This window comes from Schistocerca nitens, chromosome 8, assembly GCF_023898315.1.
Source record: "Schistocerca nitens isolate TAMUIC-IGC-003100 chromosome 8, iqSchNite1.1, whole genome shotgun sequence".
Classification (NCBI taxonomy): domain Eukaryota; kingdom Metazoa; phylum Arthropoda; class Insecta; order Orthoptera; family Acrididae; genus Schistocerca; species Schistocerca nitens.
This window is the reverse complement of record NC_064621.1, coordinates 150,620,903-150,638,974: the sequence shown is the minus strand read 5'-3', so window position 1 is coordinate 150,638,974 and position 18,072 is coordinate 150,620,903. Positions and strand designations below refer to the sequence as shown.

The following is an 18,072-nucleotide window of genomic DNA, read 5'->3' as shown; positions in this document are numbered from 1 at the left end:
TGGCTCTGAGCACTATGGGACTCAACTGCTGTGGTCATCAGTCCCCTAGAACTTAGAACTACTTAAACCTAACTAACCTAAGAACACGGTTCCGGACTGCGCGCCTAGAACCGCGAGACCACCGCGGCCGGCGAACCATTTGAACCAAGGGACATCATACAATTGCCGAATATTTCCAGTACAGCATTAGCCAGATGAGGTGTTGCGCCATCTTGCATAAACCACCGTGTGTTCATCGCAAGATTGGTGCAAGAAGATGTGGCACAGTCACTTTTCCAACATTTTCTTACATCGATCAGCATTGACTGTGTCATTGAAGCACACTGCTCCGATTAGGCCATGAATGGTTAGAGCTAACCACACTATCACTTTTTCACCGTGTGTATTTTTCTCATGAACATGAACATTTAGCGGTTTTTCTCTATCCCAAAATCGAAAATTATGTTTACTGCTCCAATGAGGTAGAAATAAGCTTAGTCTGAGAACCATGGGTTGAACATTATTTCACCTTTTCCTCCTTGCCATAATGAATATTCCAGTCTTCTCTGTTTATTCTGCTCTCTAACAGAGCCATTTTGCAGCAATACGAGATCGTGGTTGAGGGTGCTTCACGCCGATAGTATAAATTTTCTTTCATATTCCATGTTAAGCGAGGGGAAGAAAAACTGGCTCTAAGCCCTATGAGACTTAACATCTGAGGTCATCAGTCCCCTAGACTTAGAACTACTTAAACCTAACTAACCTAAGGACATCACACACATCCATACCCGAGGCAGGATTCAGACTACGACCGCAGCAGCAACAGTGCGATTCCGGACTGAAACGCCTAGAACCGCTCGGTCACAACGGCCAGCGGAGGAGAAGAGATCACTACGCAAAATTCTTCGTACAAAACGAGTTATCCCCATTTCGCCTACTGCCCGCCGGGATGAGTTGTTTGGACTTCGTTGAATGGCGAACCGTAGCGCTGTGATGTTTTCGGAGAGTGAATAGTCGTTACCGAGGTCATTTAACTCACCACAAACTGCCTTCTTCCAATTTTCTCGTTAACTGGAGACCTGCTTTTCTTTATGGTGCCCACGCGTGTGGAATATTGTCCTGAATCTTCTTTGAGTTGGTGTGACACTTTTCAATTCAGATTAAAGAATAACTGCCTTAACAGGCTGCTGAGCAGATAAACGTCGGTGCTCAGGCTTGGCGAAACGCTAACTGTGAAACAAGAGACTGACGATATTGCGGCAATACGATCTCTGCCGACGCTTCCATGAAGCAAAACACGTTGGTGCGAAATCTGAATGAAATATAACTACAGCTACAGTCTTTATTCAATGTTAAAATGTGCCGGCCGGTTGTGGCCGAGCGGTTCTAGGCGCTACAATCTGGAACCGCGCGGCCGCTACGGTCGCAGGTTCGAATCCTGCCTCGGGCATGGATGTTTGAGATGTCCTTAGGTTAGTTAGGTTTAAGTAGTTCTAAGTTCTAGTGCTCAGAGCCATTTGAACCATTTTTAATGTTAAAATGTGTCAACAAAGGGCTCCTAGCACTATGGGACTTAACATTTGAGGTCATCAGTCCTCTAGAACTACGTAAACCTAAATAACCTAAGGATATCACACACATCCATGCCCGAGGCAGGATTTGAACCTGCGACCGTAGCGGTCGCGCAGTTCCAGACTGAAGGGCCTAGAACCGTTCGTCCACACACCGGTCGGCTGTGTCAACACTATTCGTGGACTACCCTGTACGATGCGGTAGATTGCGGCTATGATTACTGTTGTGGGTGCAGGTTTAAGTGAAAACGTTTCTACGGTCAATTTAGTTCGCTACCACGCGGTACAGGTTGCTTGCTCTTAAACCACGTTTCAGAGCACGCCCCGGGATTGCGTCGCTTATGAGTGGTCGCCATAATACCGCCGTTTTCTCGGAGTGAGCACCATGCAGTTCTTTAATTTCTGTTCGCGGAGGCGAGGCCGAGATTTAGGGCGGCGGGCGCTTAATCTCTATTTGTGGTTTGCGACAGTGGGGCCCGCTTTAATAGCACTCCCACAACAGCGGCGCGGTGTGTTCCGAAATTTCGCGCTCCAGCGAGCGAGTCGTATCGGCCACGCTATCCGGAGGGAGAAAGAGGAGGCGGGCGAGGGCAGCCGCTGGACGGGCGACCCGATGGACACAGGAGCGCCTCAGTGAGTCTTTGAGAGTCGCTCTCGACGGCCACCGAGGCGGAATCTCTGGCGTTTAATTTCACGCGGCGTTTCGCAGGAATGCGATAGCGGGAAACAACACCCTCCCCCCCCCCTCCCCTCTTACCCCTCCCCCGGCCATGCGCTGGCGTGACGAGGTTTATGTCGCAGTAGGTCAGAGATATCTCTCTCGCTGTGGAATGTTGTGAAAGCGTAGCGTGTTCTAGCTCGGACGTAAACACTTAATAGGCACGTCCGACAGTACACAAGGAAACAGCTCGTGGACTGCGCATTCTTCCTCGTCTCCTCCGCCACGCCACGCTCTCCTCGCCAGCCCCCAACCAATCCGATCCTCCCCCTCCGCTTCAAACAAAGGATTTCTTAAATAGAAATGAACTGTGTTATGCGATCTAAGCCGTGAAGGATTAGCCGAGCGGTTTAAGGCGCTGCAGTCATAGACTGTGCGGCTGGTCCCGACGGAGGTTCGAGTCCTCCCTCGGGCATAGGTGTGTGTGTTTGTCCTTAGGATAATTTAGGTTAAGTAGTATGTAAGTTTAGGGACTGATGACCTTAGCAGTTAAGTCCCATAAGATTTCACACTCATTTGAACATTTTTTATGCGATCTAAGTTGACACACTAAGTCTCGTTGACAATTGACTCAAAGCTGGTTCGAGGTTTACTAATGACTGGAAAGTTATCACTGACATCTAGTAAAAACTGGGACGTTAACACTACCACATCAACAGATTGTGTGCCGACGTCCTGGGCGGGAAACAAACGAAAAAGTCACAGAAGAACATAAATTTCTTTTGTGAACTTCCTATGGTATTCTACTCTTGTAAGTAGGCTGTTTGGGTTTCTATGATGGTAACGCCACGTAGCGATTTGTATGACCGAGCGAGGTGGCGCAGTGGTTAGCACACTGGACTCGCATTCGGAAGGACGACGGTTCAATATCACGTCCGGCCATCCTGATTTAGGTTTCCCGTGATTTCCCTAAATCGCTCCAGGCAAATGCCGGGATGGTTCCTTTGAAAGGGCACGGCCAACTTCCTTCCCCATCCTTCCCTAATCCTATGAGACCGATAACCTCGCTGTTTGGTCTCTTCTCCCAAACACCCAACCAACCGCTCTGTATGAAAATCACTGACTGTGCTGTGTGCAGTCTGTGGCTGATTTGCATTCTTGGATTATTTCTATTGTAGTGTTGGGCAGTTGGAGGTGAGCCGCTAGCAGTGGTGGACGTGGGGAGAGAGATGGCAGAATTTTGAGAGCGGACTATCTGGACGTGTGTCCATCAGAAAAAGGAAATTTCTAAGACTGGATGTCATAAACTGATATATATATTATGACTTTTGAACACTATTAAGGTAAATACATTGTTTGTTCTCTATCAAAATCTTTCGTTTTCTAACTATGCCTGGTGAGGATGAAGTCCCATACTCCGTGAGGGTACATAGGGGAACGATGCGGGAGACCCGCACCGCCGTACTAGGCAAGGTCCTAGTGGAGGTGGTTTGCCATTGCCTTCCTCCGACCGTAATGGGGATGAATGATGATGATGAAGACGACACAATAACACCCAGTCATCTCGAGGCAGGAAAAATCCCTGACCCCGCCGGGAATCGAACCCGGGACCCCGTGCTCAGAAAGCGAGAACGCTACCGCGAGACCACGAGCAGCGGACCAACTATGCCTAACAGTAGTTAGTGCCTTCAGTAGTTAGAATCTTTTATTTAGCTGGCATTATTGCCGCTCGTTGTATTAGATTAGTTCGAGTAACGAAGATTTTTGTGAGGTAAGTGATTCATGAAAGGTATAGGTTAGCCCGCATCTCGTGGTCGTGCGGTAGCGTTCTCGCTTCCCACGCCCGGGTTCCCGGGTTCGATTCCCGGCGGGGTCAGGGATTTTCTCTGCCTCGTGATGGCTGGGTGTTGTGTGCTGTCCTTAGGTTAGTTAGGTTTCAGTAGTTCTAAGTTCTAGGGGACTTATGACCACAGCAGTTGAGTCCCATAGTGCTCAGAGCCAAAGGTATAGGTTATTGTTAGTCAGGGCCATTCTTTTGTAGGGATTATTGAAAGTCAGTCTGCGTTGCGCTAAAAGAAAAAATATTGTGTGTCAGTTTACTGTTGATCAGAATAAATAAAGAGATAAATGTCAGAGTACGTTCAGTTTTGCTCAGCTGTTTGAAAATCAAATATCGTAAGAGGTTTACCAGCACTGTCATTCATAATTTTTCCAAGGGGATGTTTCACCCTCTTCCATTGTGTTCAACTGTGAGAGTCCTCTTTTTAACTTTCGTCGATTTCATTTTCTATTTTAAAAATTTCAGTTCCTTTCGCACATTGTCATTTTAGGATTCAGTATCTCTATCGGTGAAAACGGAACCCCTATAGGATCGATATAGCCATTGTGGATGACGATCTGCGACTGTGATTTAAATTGGCGTTTATCTGGTAATAAATATGCAAACAGTCGCTTTTTTATGATTTATTCAACCATGAACATGGTTTCGAGCCAGTGTAAAACCAAGTGTAGCTACGTACTGTGTTTATTTGTGTACATAGCTTAATAATGCACGTTATAAGAAGCAACCAGATGCGAATACCACAGTGCACTCAGCACCAGCACTGCATCTAGTTGCACTTGGTCTACAAGATAATGTTCTTGTGACACCTCCATCTGAAGATGAGCCTGCTGTGGCTCGAAAACATATTCATGGTTGAATAAATCGAAAAACAAGCGACTGGCTGCATATTTATTACCAGATAAACGCCTTATAGGATAACTTGTCCATCTGTACGTGTGTCTGTCCCACTGTTAAAAACTCTTTTCCTCACCAGCGGGTTAAAGTATCAAGCTGAAATTTATGTCACATACTAACCTAAATCAGAATGGCCAAACGCGGGTTTCAACCGTCGTCCTCCCGAATGCGAGTCACTGCAGACATACATTCTAAGAAATTTCTTTCTCAAATTTAGCATCAAATGAGATACTAGCTCAAATGACACCTCTGCCATCCATTTTTATTTATTTTTCGCTGCTGGCCAATGTCGTAAATATCATTTCAGAAATTTTGTACGATTGTGGTGCCCACCCGGAGGAGAGATACTAGTACACTTTTTTTTAGCGAAGACTGTCCTCTTTGCGTGTGCTACTCTGCTGCTTACAACCTCTTCGCTTCCTCCTTAATCCGGCAGGCCGGGGTGGCAGAGCAGTTCTAGGCGCTACAGTCTGGAACCGCGCGACCGCTACGGTCGCAGGTTCGAATCCTGCCTCGGGCATGGATGTGTGTGATGTCCTTAGCTTAGTTAGGTTTAAGTAGTTCTAAGTTCTAGGGGACTGATGACCTTAGAAGTTAAGTCCCATAGTGCTCATAGCCATTTGAACCTCCTTAATCCGTAACTTTGCTGTCAAGGTTGCAGCAGAAATTTTGATAAGTTTATCACTAATCTCATTTTTGCTACTCCTCAATACATTCATCTTTTTATTAGTTTTCTCTACATGTAAATCTCGTTTTTAGGGTTTCGTACCTCAGTCCGTAAAAAGGGAACCCTTGTAGGATTACTCTGTTGTCCATCCACCCGACCGTCTGTCTCTATGGTCTACGGTCCCTTGCAGTGTGACCCATTAAACTTCCAAGTCGATGCAATCAATAGAAACGCCGATTTATGTTACATATCTCGATACTCGCAAACTCATTCATCAGAACTATAGATCACTGGCTCCCAACCTGGGGGTAATTATCCAGTGAGATGTAAAATGAAATTTTCTGAAGGTTTAAAATTAAACGATTCGATTCTGTTTCAGTCATGAGACTAAATCATTTTAAAAATATTGTTACTATTATCATAATTTTGTAAGACTCTAACAACTATTGCATAGCTATCAATAATAACCTATTCTCAGCGTGTGCGTGTCTGCATTTGGAGGTCGCTCAACATCGCAGCCATCAGCGCCCGTACGCAGACCGTATAAGGCCAATGAGGGTATAGCACACAAAATGAGGAGAGCCTAAATACTCTATAAGACCACATACGCTCCCTTGTACTGTTCTTTACACGAACACACGCGACTCCTTTGAATGTAACAATGGAGCAAGCGAGGTAAGGAAGACAATTACAAACAAAGACATCTTATCTGGACAGCCACTAAGAAGCAAGTCCAGAAAAGAAGATCGGTGGACTTATTGTCAATTAGTAGCATTAATGGGCAGGAGATTATAGATTCCTCACATATATTCCATCCACTACACACAACTTTGTCCCGTACGTCGCTGATGATAAAAGTGAGATTTACATAACAAATGCTAAATATCTCAGGAACATGTCTTCTCCATTTTGTAGATAGCACTTGCAGCAGTTCAGAAATTGCTTCATTACACGCTTCGAAACAGACAAATGAATTAATTGATAGCACGACGCAGCCATAAGTACATAAGGGCTACTACAATGCTGTACACAGATTTATTATTACTATTACTACTAATGGTTGCTGTCAGACACAAAGCATTAACAGCCAGAAATCTTCCAGTCTCTGCCAGTTCAGAAGTATGGAGTGCAGCAATCAAGTGATTTACGAACACTAAGTATAGTGCACACATTTTAACTTGGTTGACTTTAAATGAGGTTGCAATGAGCAGGTCCAGCAAGTGCTGCAATGGAGAGCGGTAACGCATGGGAAGTATGCTTTGTAACAAGTGTCTACATTCACTATGGATAGTTAGCTTTGTTATCTGAGAAGAAGTTGTGAGTAGCACCTGCAACACGCCACGAATTCCTTCGTCATTCAGTCTAAAACACACACACAACTAAATATCATTCATCTTTCATCATTTTAAAAATAAGTGTTCCGAGAAAACTCTTTCATCCTACAGTTTAGTTAGGTGCTAAGGTTGCCGGTAATGTGGGAGACGGGGGGGTGGTGGGAGGGGAGTGGGGCAACATACGGCAGGGGGGGGGGACGATATTACCTAGTGTCTAATTGCACTCAGGTGTAATGGTCTAATAAAGGTTGGGAACCACTGCTATAGATAACCTATCTACATACATGGTGGGCCTAGAGGTTTAACTGCAAGTCACGTATCTGCAAACTGAGGGGTCGTGTGGTCGAATCCCAGTCGGGCCCCGAATTTTTCAGTCTTCGCCTTAACTCAGCCTTCACCTCTCAACAATGTGAGAAGTCGCCAGAAACAACACTTGGGTCATATTCCACATTAAACTGTAGGTCCTCTTTCCCCGCTTGGATAACTGGGGTCGGTTAGAGACACGCAAGTTCAAATGTTCAAATGTGTGTGAAATCTTATGGGACTTAACTGCTAAGGTCATCAGTCCATAAGCTTACACACTACATAACCTAAACTATCCTAAGGACAAACATACACACCCATGCCCAAGGGAGGACTCGAACCTCCGCCGGGACCAGCCGCACAGTCCCTGACTGCAGCGCCCCAGACCGCTCGGCTAATCCGCCCGGCAGACACGCAAGTCGCCGAAGTGGTGTTCAATAAAATGTCTTGCACCAGCCACTGAATCACACGAAATTATTATCTATAACAATAATTAAGTTTCCACGGAACCCTCAGAGCGCGATTCGTGCTTGCACCTTTCTAGTTTTTATAAAAGATGATATTGTCGTGAGCGAATCTTATCGGCGATATCCTTTCACCTCGAAATTTAATACGACTTACTTCTCCTCCTCTCGTTGCTTGAATTTCAGTCTAAGATAGTTTCTTCCTCCAGCAGGGCGCGGAACAGCTACCGCCACGGCGAGTCACGCGGTGACGTCGTGATTTATTCATTTCTGCCACGGAGACGCACAGCAACATTCGCTAAAATTTACGTAGCGTAGCGGGACGAGGAATGAAAATTATTCTGTTTAGGAATTGTAACAGTTTCGTCTGCGCTGTTCCACGGCTCTGCGACAGGAGAGAAATGGCCCGGGATCACGAGCGGCGTGGCTGGCCTGAAGAATGCGACCAGGAAACTGCGCAGTCGGCGCCGCGCGCAGTAAAACTCGGCGACACCCGCGAGGCGAAGTGTCTCGCCGAATAAATCGCTAGCGGATGCTGCCATTAATTCCGGAACCTCCCCCCCCCCCCCCCCCCCCCCAGCGCAGATGGCGCAGACGGCATTTACAGATTTGTCGGAAACGCCTGGCATTCACCGGAAAAGCAGGGAGGGGGGTCGACCGGTTGGGTGGAGGGAACGGCAATATTTGCTGCCGGAAGGCAAAACGAGGCTTTCTGGCCGCTGCGAAACGAACTACAAAACGAAACACCGTTCTTCCCCCCGCCGTGCACTGCAACTTAAGATATCGTGACAGAATAGCTGACGTCAATGGCGAGTATAAATCCTGCGGTTGACATTGATGGTTGCAGCAACGATCGGATACAGCTACAGGCTACCTTTTTAGACGAAACTCGATGTCCGCCAGTTGTGCAAGTCTAGCAACGTTTCTCACTAAGGAATGCTCTGCAGCTGTCAGAAGTGGAAGTCGACTGTGATTCAGTTGAAAATGCGATAACCTCCGACTCTTCTTACATGACTGACAGCTCATTTTCCTTTAGCGTCCTCAAACATACCGGCTTCGTGGCGTCCCTGCACAGATTGTTACGCTTCGCTTCCTGAGCTGACAAGATACTTTCCTGGCCGTATTTCCTGTAATTATTACAACTAAACTACTGTACGGATACATTTTCCTTCTCTGTCTACTTCTTCATGTACGCACGCATGATGGAAACCCTTATTTTTTCACATAATGTTCAGGATATCGAAACAAGGTTCTCAATAACTGTTGGTATGAAAAATGGCGAATATTTTGCAGTATGTCCCATGCGTGTAAATTTTTATTTGAGAAGGTGTGAAGCAGTTTTGTTTTTTTATATAGCGAAAGAGAACTGTACTTCGAGCAAACTGTGAGGGAATCCAAGAATACATATGGAGAGGTCATTTAAATTGAGGGAGCATAAAAAAAGCTTTTAGTTTTGACGATGATACTGTAGTACTCTCAGAGAAAGTGAAAGACTTAGAAGAGGACTCTAATGAAATGGATGGTGTCTTGAAACGAGGTTTATAAGATGAACAATTAAAAGATTTATCATGCAAATTAATTCAATTAAATAAGGCGATAGTGACAAAACTGATTATGAAATGATACATTCAAAGCAGTAGATGAGTTTTGTTCAAATGGTTCAAATGGCTCTGAGCACTATGCGACTTAACTTCTGAGGTCATCAGTCGCCTAAAACTTAGAACTAATTAAACCTAATTAACCTAAGAACATCACACACATCCATGCCCGAGGCGGGATGAGTTTTGTCATTTGAGTAGTAAAATAAGTGACGAAGCTGAAACAGAGGGGGAATAAATACAGACAGAAAAGCATTTTTGAAGAAGAGAAATTTGATAATAAAAAATACAAATTTAAATATTGGGAAGTCTCTTCAAGAAATAATAGTCTGGAACGTAGTCTTGCACGTGGACAAAAAGCAGTTCAGTTCAAAAGAGAATAGAATTTTTTTAAATCTGGTACTACAGGAGACATTAAGAGTAAGTGAGTATATCGGATAACTGATGACAAAGAACCGAATGGAACTGGGGAGAAAAGAAATTTATGGTACAACTTGCCTAAAAGTATGGTTCTTCACTATGGAACCCATACTAAGGCATTAAGGACTAGTCAATCAGGTCATGGATATAAACGTGAGGAGAAAAAAGTGTTGAGGGAGATTAGGCTTCGATGCAGAACGTATGTTTAAATGGACGGAGATTTCAGTAGTAATGCAGAGATGCAGAGGTTTGCGCACAAGCTAGACTGTCGTTGAGAACTCTAACGAATCAGTCTTCGTACTGAAGTAAAGGGCAACAACAACAACAACCCTTGATAAATTTAGTGATGACACACCTGTCACAGCTTGAAGAGAATTATTTCACAGCAAGAACTGGAAAACTGCTAAATGTGACGATCGGTACTGCCGGTACGGTACAGATCCTCCTGCTTTTTATTTTTCATTTGTTTTATTTTAAATGGCTTCCGGCATTTGCCCATACAACAAAACATACAATTAAGGAAACATGTGTCAAAATCAAATTGCGACAATTAGCAAACTGGATACAGAATATACTGAAAATTTTAAACTTAATTACTGTATCTTGAAAGATAAACTAATCGAATGGGAGGAGAAAGCAGGTAAGATTTAAGAATTAATGCTGAAGTTATCTTTTCAAAGTCTAATGAATTTAGACTTCCAGATCTTCTTCTTCTTACGAGGCACCTCCAGCTTTCACCATATCTCGCAGCTCTCTCACCAGATGCCTCGATCTCTCCATTCTTCCTCTTTCTCTTCTTTTGCTCTCCTCTCCATCAGTTCTCGGGTACCCGTAATTATCCTTTTTGTGGTCTTCCTCCTCCTCTTCTTCTTCCGGGAGGTTATCGTGGACCGAAGGAAGATTAACGTCCCGTCGACATAGAGGTCATACGGAGCACAAGCTCGGATTGTATCAATGATGGGGAAGGAAATTGGCCATGCCCTTTCAGAGGAACCATCCCGGCATTTGCCTAGAGCGATTCAGGGAAATCACGGGAAATCTAACTCTGGATGTCCGGAAGAGGGTTTGAATCGTCGTTCTCACGAATGCGAGTCCAGTGTGCTAACCACTGAGCCACCTCGCTCGGTAACGTTACCATGAAAGTTCTGTCTTTGGCCATATGTCTTCTTCCAATCATTTGACATTCCCTAAGCATCCAAGATGTCTTTCTTCTATTCTGCCCGTAATACTATAATGGGCCTGCGTCCTTACTCAGTCACAGGCTTGATTGCTAAAATAATAACTACCCTAAGAGAGAAGTAATCAATTTTCAGAGCTTCGTGTAGTGTTTCAGCCCTTTGTTCGTTGTACCTTACAAAATTCTCTACAAAATGCAAGATGTGCTCTTCAGTTGCACAGTAATCGCAGAGTCCACAACGTACCCGAGAGGACACTACAAGATGTAACGGATACAAGTGAAGATGTATTTTATATATGATACCTCATTATGTACACACGTCAGTGTGTTGGATTTTTTTTCTGTGTGTCGAGGAGTCTTCCCATAAATACATCACAAGCTTCACGAACTGATGTTTTCTGCACGGTCATAACTGTAACAAAAAGAGGTCTACGCCTACCAGTATAGACTAACCATTTTCCGTCCACGTGTCCGCCTTCAACATCTCATCTGGTGCCCAGGGGGAAATAAGCATTAATGGCTTGCTTGTGCTATGCATACGTGGAGGTACTATCTGACCTAAAAACATATGACTTGTAATAGCTATAATTATTAGTCTGCAAATGACGTAAATACTGATGTAATAATGTTCACCACTCAGTCACCAATACAAATATCTCCACTTACACTCGTTACACCTTGTATGTTGAATGGCTTGATTATTTATTTTCCTTTAGATGCCATGCAAAAGACAAAGGAAGTTCATGAATAAATATCAGAGCAAAGAAGAAGGAAAAAGAGATTACCTTTATTTATGCACTTCATATAGGGTGTATCTTAATAAACAGCAAAAACTGAACCGAAGAAGCCCAATTACATGGAGAATTTTGATTTTACATTTGGAATACGTCTGTACCAATTAGGGCAATATTTCATGTAGAAGTCAGCGGTGCTCGTAATTGCTCGTTGTCAGCGTCAGTTATCTGACAAATGTCCCGTTTGCGGACCCCTGTTTCCTGTAACAATTTTGCTTCTGTTAGTGTACAATTTCACCCATCTCGGTTTTCGCTGTTATTTATGATGCACCCTGTACGTGTAAGTGAAAGACATACTGAGGCCAAATTTTCAGGCCTAATTTTAAAACACTCTCTCCAGCAACCGCTCATCCACGTAATTAGTGTCTCTCTCTCTCTCTCTCTCTCTCTCTCTCTCTCTCTCTCTCTGTGTGTGTGTGTGTGTGTGTGTGTGTGTGTTTATGTTAGTGTGCGTGTGTGTGTGTGTGTGTGTGTGTGTGTGTGTGTGTGTGTGTGTGTGTGTGTGTGTGTGTGTGTTTTAAGCCGGCCGTGGTGGCCGAGCGGCACTTCAGTCCGGAACTGTGCGACTGCTACGGTCACAGGTTCGAATCCTGCCTTGGGCATGGATGTGTGTGATGTTCTTAGGTTAGTGAGGTTTAAGTAGTTCTAAGTTCTAGGGGACTGATGACCTCAAGTCCCATAGTGCTCAGTCATTTGAACCATTTTTTGATTTTGTGTTTTTTAGATACAGAGATCAAGAGAGAGAGAGAGAGAGAGAACTTAAATAGGGTCATGGAAAGCGGAATGAACTAAAATTTAGATGAAGCAACCATGGAGAGTCCTTCGTAATCACCTCGAGGAGAGAAAAGCGGGAAAGATTTAAGTAATTTCCAACGTCTGAACCGCTTCCCGACAAACTACGCTCGGCGTTTTACTCCGTGGCAGGCGGGCAACCGGAACGGCGAACACAAACCGTACAGCTAGTCCAGCGTGCTGCATCAGAAGGTTGTGGCGCTGCAATCTCAATGGAAGCCGCACGAGTTTCGGCGTGCTCCACGGCCGTTGAATCACTCCGTGCGCTCCTGTGACAGATTTCCCCCTGCTGAAAGGCGCGGGGCCAACCAGGCAGAAATGCTGTAGAAAGCGAAAGCCTCAGCCATTGTCGGCTGAGTCCTGCCTGCCAACGCTCACGTAGGACGACCCAGTGCAGTGGAACGACGTAAACACTGAAATCGTGCTTCAAAGGTTACTTTGAAAGGAAAGCTACTACAGTTGCCCAATTTTCTGAAAACAACCCCTATGGCGGACTCCACCGTATTTCGCAAAGCACTTGCTTATAAAAATCGCAGTGATTATCTATCATCCCTTTTTGATCCTCTACCAACAGTCTTCTGTACAGATCAAATTACATATGCGTGATCGGAGTCGGACATCAACTTTGGGCACGCTTTCAGTTTGAACACAAACAGTGTGGTTTGAAAATCTGAGTTTAAATCTGAGAATACTGTTACTAAAAATTTATGTGCGCAGTGTATTTGCACCTCCATCTGTAACAGAGGATGACAAAGACAAATAGACTTGCTAGGACAAGCTATCAGACCAGGTCCTACAAAGCCTAACCAACTAGTAATTAAGACTTCAACAAAGTAACACCGCACTTACGATGGCAGAAAGATGCTGAAACACGACTAGGGAAGGAAAGCAGCATTTAGACGTTTTGCCCACAAGAACCTCACTGCCTAATGAACTACAACTTTAGAGTACGTTTCTACTTTCTGTAACATTTCTACAGCACGTTGTGACACAGCTGTTATCTTTAACGACGCAGAACCCGGAAAGTGTAATCGCTTCTGATAAAACGACATTCTGATTGAGCAATGGTCTTAGCGCGGGATGACATGTGGAATTTTTCTGAAGTACGTATTTTCGTCGACGTCTAATATTATGTTCTAGGTTATTCTATTAGTCAAATATTTATCGAGACATTAGCATATTTCAAAAGATACTCTATATTATCGTAATTTGCTTAGTATGTAGTACAGTGTCGAATGGTTTTGGACATTAGGGCGACAGCCTGTAAGGTTTGTATGTTATCGATATGGACCTGTGAGAGAGAGAGAGCATGTAACGTTACTGTTAAACAATCTTCGGTCTTAGTTGAAGTCTGGTAGGCGGTGAACGTATTCAGTAGTGCTGTGTTGATTTCTGAAAGTAACTTTTAGATGAAGAAAGATTTATTGTAAAGGATGAATATGATGTATACATTAAAAGGTGAAAGGAATATAAACTTTAAATAATGTTACTTTTTTGAAGAGAAGTTTGATGTAAGACAGAGGCACTGCGTACCTAATTTGTAGAAATGATTGGCAGCTAGGTAACTTAATGGTTCAAATGGCTCTGAGCACTATGGGACTCAACTGCTGAGGTCATTAGTCCCCTAGAACTTAGAACTAGTTAAACCTAACTAACCTAAGGACATCACAAACATCCATGCCCGAGGCAGGATTCGAACCTGCGACCGTAGCGGTCTTGCGGTTCCAGACTGCAGCGCCTTTAACCGCACGGCCACTTCGGCCGGCCCTTTATCAATAGGCATTACCACATTGCACCATGTGGTATGCAACAAACTGAATATAGTATGTAAATTTTATTTAGAAGTAGAAGTCAGGCTTCACCACTGCCTGCTACGCTTTCGAGAAATCTGCAACAATGTTGTCAAAACTCGAGGTAACTGGAAATTTCGATTAGGGCCAGATAATTGTTTTACTTCAGTTGCGCATTTAATATCAAGACTAGGTGCATTCAGATCAGTTACAGTTAAGATCAAAATACCGGGTGATCAAAAAGTCAGTATAAATTTGAAAACTTAATAAACCACGGAATAATGTAGATAGAGAGGTAAAAATTGACACACATGCTTGGAATGACATGGGGTTTTATTAGAACCAAAAAAAAAAATTGCTAGACACGTGAAAGATCTCTTGCGCGCGTCGGTTGGTGATGATCGTGTGGTCAGCCGCCACTTTCGTCATGCTTGGCCTCCCAGGTCCCCAGACCAGTCTGTGCGATTATTGGCTTTGGGGTTACCTGAAGTCGCAAGTGTATCGTGATCGACCAACATCTCTAGGGATGCTGAAAGACAACATCCGACGCCAATGCCTCACCAGAACTCCGGACATGCTTTACAGTGTTGTTCACAACATTATTCCTCGACTACAGCTACTGTAGAGGAATGATTGTGGACATATTGAGCATTTCCTGTAAAGAACATCATCTTTGCTTTGTCTTACTTTGTTATGCTAATTATTGCTATTCTGATCAGATGAAGCGTCATCTGTCGGACATTTTGTGAACTTTCGTATTTTTTTGGTTCTAATAAAACCCCATGTCATTCCAAGCATGTGTGTCAATTTGTAACTCTCTATCTATTTTATTCCGTCATTCATTCAGTTTCCAAATTTATACTGACTTTTTGATCACCCGGTAGGTTCTGTTTAGTCAAAGGCTAGCATACGAGTTTAAGTTGGATAACAGTTTATAAGTACATAATTTTGATAATACGTAGACTTTTATAGAGTGGGAGGTAAATTTGGGCTAAATTTCACATAGAAACGTATAGTGGGGGGCTTACAAATCAAGTCATTACGGATAGCGACTTAAATTAATAGGATAAAGCTGCAGAAGAATATCTATGGTCTTGCTTATAGAGATATGCAATGTTTTTCCTGATGAAAGTTTTGGAAACGTAGAAAATCTAATTGCATGGGTCCGGACGGGGATTTAAAAACCCGATCCGTGGGAGAACACCAAAACACAGATAGAACGTATACCACCAGAAGCTCGTCCAGAGTACGTTAATGCTGCCCATCCGGAAATGACCGCTTTTACCGGTCATCCCCTTGCATTACTCGAAAGTGAAACAGTTTGTCGTCACAAAAATAGACTGAAGACAATGCTGACCGTCGAGCAAATCACCCAGAGCATTGCTCCCCGCGTGGGTGAACTCGAGCCGCTACACTGTTGACAAACATGGGCGCTGACGCCGCTCGACGCAGAGTCGCTGTTTTGAATAAAGCGATACGGCTGTTGTAAACACGTGGGCGCAAAGTGTTGAGTTAGCCCTGGGGAGCCGTGCGGGCGCTATCTAAAGAGGTCGTCTGGAGAACCGCGGCGCAGGCGCTTGCGTGGCGTTCAGAGACCTCCCCGGGAAATCACTACTCCCACAGGAAGGCCGGCCGACGCCAATTACCCACGTCCTCAGACCGAGCCGCTCACGCCGGAAGTTGGCCGTCTCTGCTTCGTCACTGTTTGGTTGTGGCCTTCTGTATGAAGACAGATTTCGTGCTACTTTCCACGCTAGTATGCAAGGCGTAGCCATAAAGTTTTAATTACTACCTCGAAAAAATAAATTTACGTAATTCGATTTGGGTTCATTTATAGGTTCATGTACGCAGTCGTGGTGCATACTCAATCCTCGCGCGACACATCCGTAGCACGCCGCTAGACGAGCCGAAACAAAAATGGCGCAGCCCATTGATTAAGTGGAGTATCTAGCGGTTATCTGTTTTCGGAAAGAGCAAAAGTGTCGTGCCATACTAAGGCATTATGGCCTGAGGACTTTAGTATGTACACTACTGGCCATTAAAATTGCTACACCACGAAGATGACGTGCTACAGACGCGAAATTTAACCGACAGGAAGAAGATGCTGTGATATGCAAATGATTAGCTTTTCAGAGCATTCACACAAGGTTGGCACTGGTGGCGACTCCTACAAGATGCTGACATGAGGAAAGTATCCAACCGGTTTCTCATACACAAACAGCAGTTGACGAGTGTTTCCTGGTGAAACGTCGTTGTGATGCCTCGTGTAAGGAGGAGAAATGCGTACCATCACGTTTCCGACTATGATAAAGGTCGGATTGTAGCCTATCGCGATTGCTGTTTAACGTATCGCAACATTGCTGCTCGCGTTGGTCGAGATCCAATTACTGTTAGCAGAATATGGAATCGGTGGGTTCAGGAGGGTAATACGGAACGCCGTGCTGGATCGCAACGGCCTCGTATCACTAGCAGTCGAGATGACAGGCATCTTATCCGCATGGCTGTAACGGATCGTGCAGCCACGTCTCGATCCCTGAGTCAACAGATGGGGACATTTGCAAGAAAACAACCATCTGCACGAACAGTTCGACGACGTTTGCAGCAACATGGACTATCAGCTCGGAGACCATGGCTGTGGTTACCCTTGACGGTGCATCACAGTCAGGAGCACCTGCGATGGTGTACTCAACGACGAAGCTGGGTGACCGAATGGCAAAACGTCATTTTTTCGGATGAATCCAGGTTCTGTTTACAGCATCATGATGTTCGCATCCGTGTTTGGCGACATGGCGGTGAACGCACATTGGAAGCGTGTATTCGTCATCGCCATACAGGCGTATCACCCGGCGTGATGGTATGGGGTGCCATTGGTTACACGTCTCGGTCACCTCTTGTTAGCAATGACGGCACTTTGAACAGTCGTCGTTACATTTCAGATGTGTTACGACCCGTGGCTGTACCCTTCAATCGATCCCTGCGACACCCTACATTTCAGCAGGAAAATGCACGACCGCATGTTGCAGGTTCTGCACGGGCCTTTCTGCATACAGAAAATGTTCGACTGCTGCCATGGCCAGCACATTCTCCAGATCTCTCACCAATTGAAAACGTCTGGTCAATGGTGGCCGAGCAACTGGCTCGTCACAATAAGCCAGTCGCTACTCTTGATGAACTGTGGTATCGTGTTGAAGCTGCATGAGCTGCTGTACATGTACACGCCATCAAGCTCTGTTTGACTCAGTGCTCAGGCGTATCAAGGCCGTTATTAAGGCCAGAGATGGTTGTTCTGGGTACTGTTTTCTCAGGATCTATGCACCCAAATAGTTCAAATGGCTCTGAGCACTGTGGGACTCAACTGCTGAGGTCATTAGTCCCCTAGAACTTAGAACTACTTAAACCTAACTAACCTAAGGACATCACAAACATCCATGCCCGAGGCAGGATTCGAACCTGCGACCGTAGCGGTCTTGCGGTTCCAGACTGCAGCGCCTTTAACCGCACGGCCACTTCGGCCGGCTATGCACCCAAATTGCGTGAAAATGTAATCACATGTCAGTTCTAGTATAATATATTTGTCCAATGAATACCCGTTTATCATCTGCATTTGTTCTTGGTGTAGCAATTTTAATGGCCAGTAGTGTATATTTTTTTATAATTAATGACAAAGTATTGTGCTATGTAGTCTGAGTGCGGGAATTTTTCTCCGCACCGCACATACACACAGCGAGAGGCGTCACAGAGCCACCACCCTCGATTTACTTTCCCCACTACAATTTTCACCTTACGCA

The 18,072-nt window shown here is 44.7% G+C and overlaps 2 protein-coding genes across 2 annotated transcripts in view; one reads left to right on the top strand and one right to left on the bottom strand.

Moving 5' to 3' along the window:
- The window catches only part of LOC126198417 (synapsin), an 846,670-nt gene that overhangs the window by 555,440 nt on the left and 273,158 nt on the right, over positions 1–18,072 (top strand). The window lies entirely within an intron of this gene.
- Positions 1–18,072, bottom strand: part of LOC126198418 (metalloproteinase inhibitor 3) — a 346,751-nt gene that overhangs the window by 261,646 nt on the left and 67,033 nt on the right. The gene's annotated exons all lie outside the window — the stretch shown is intronic.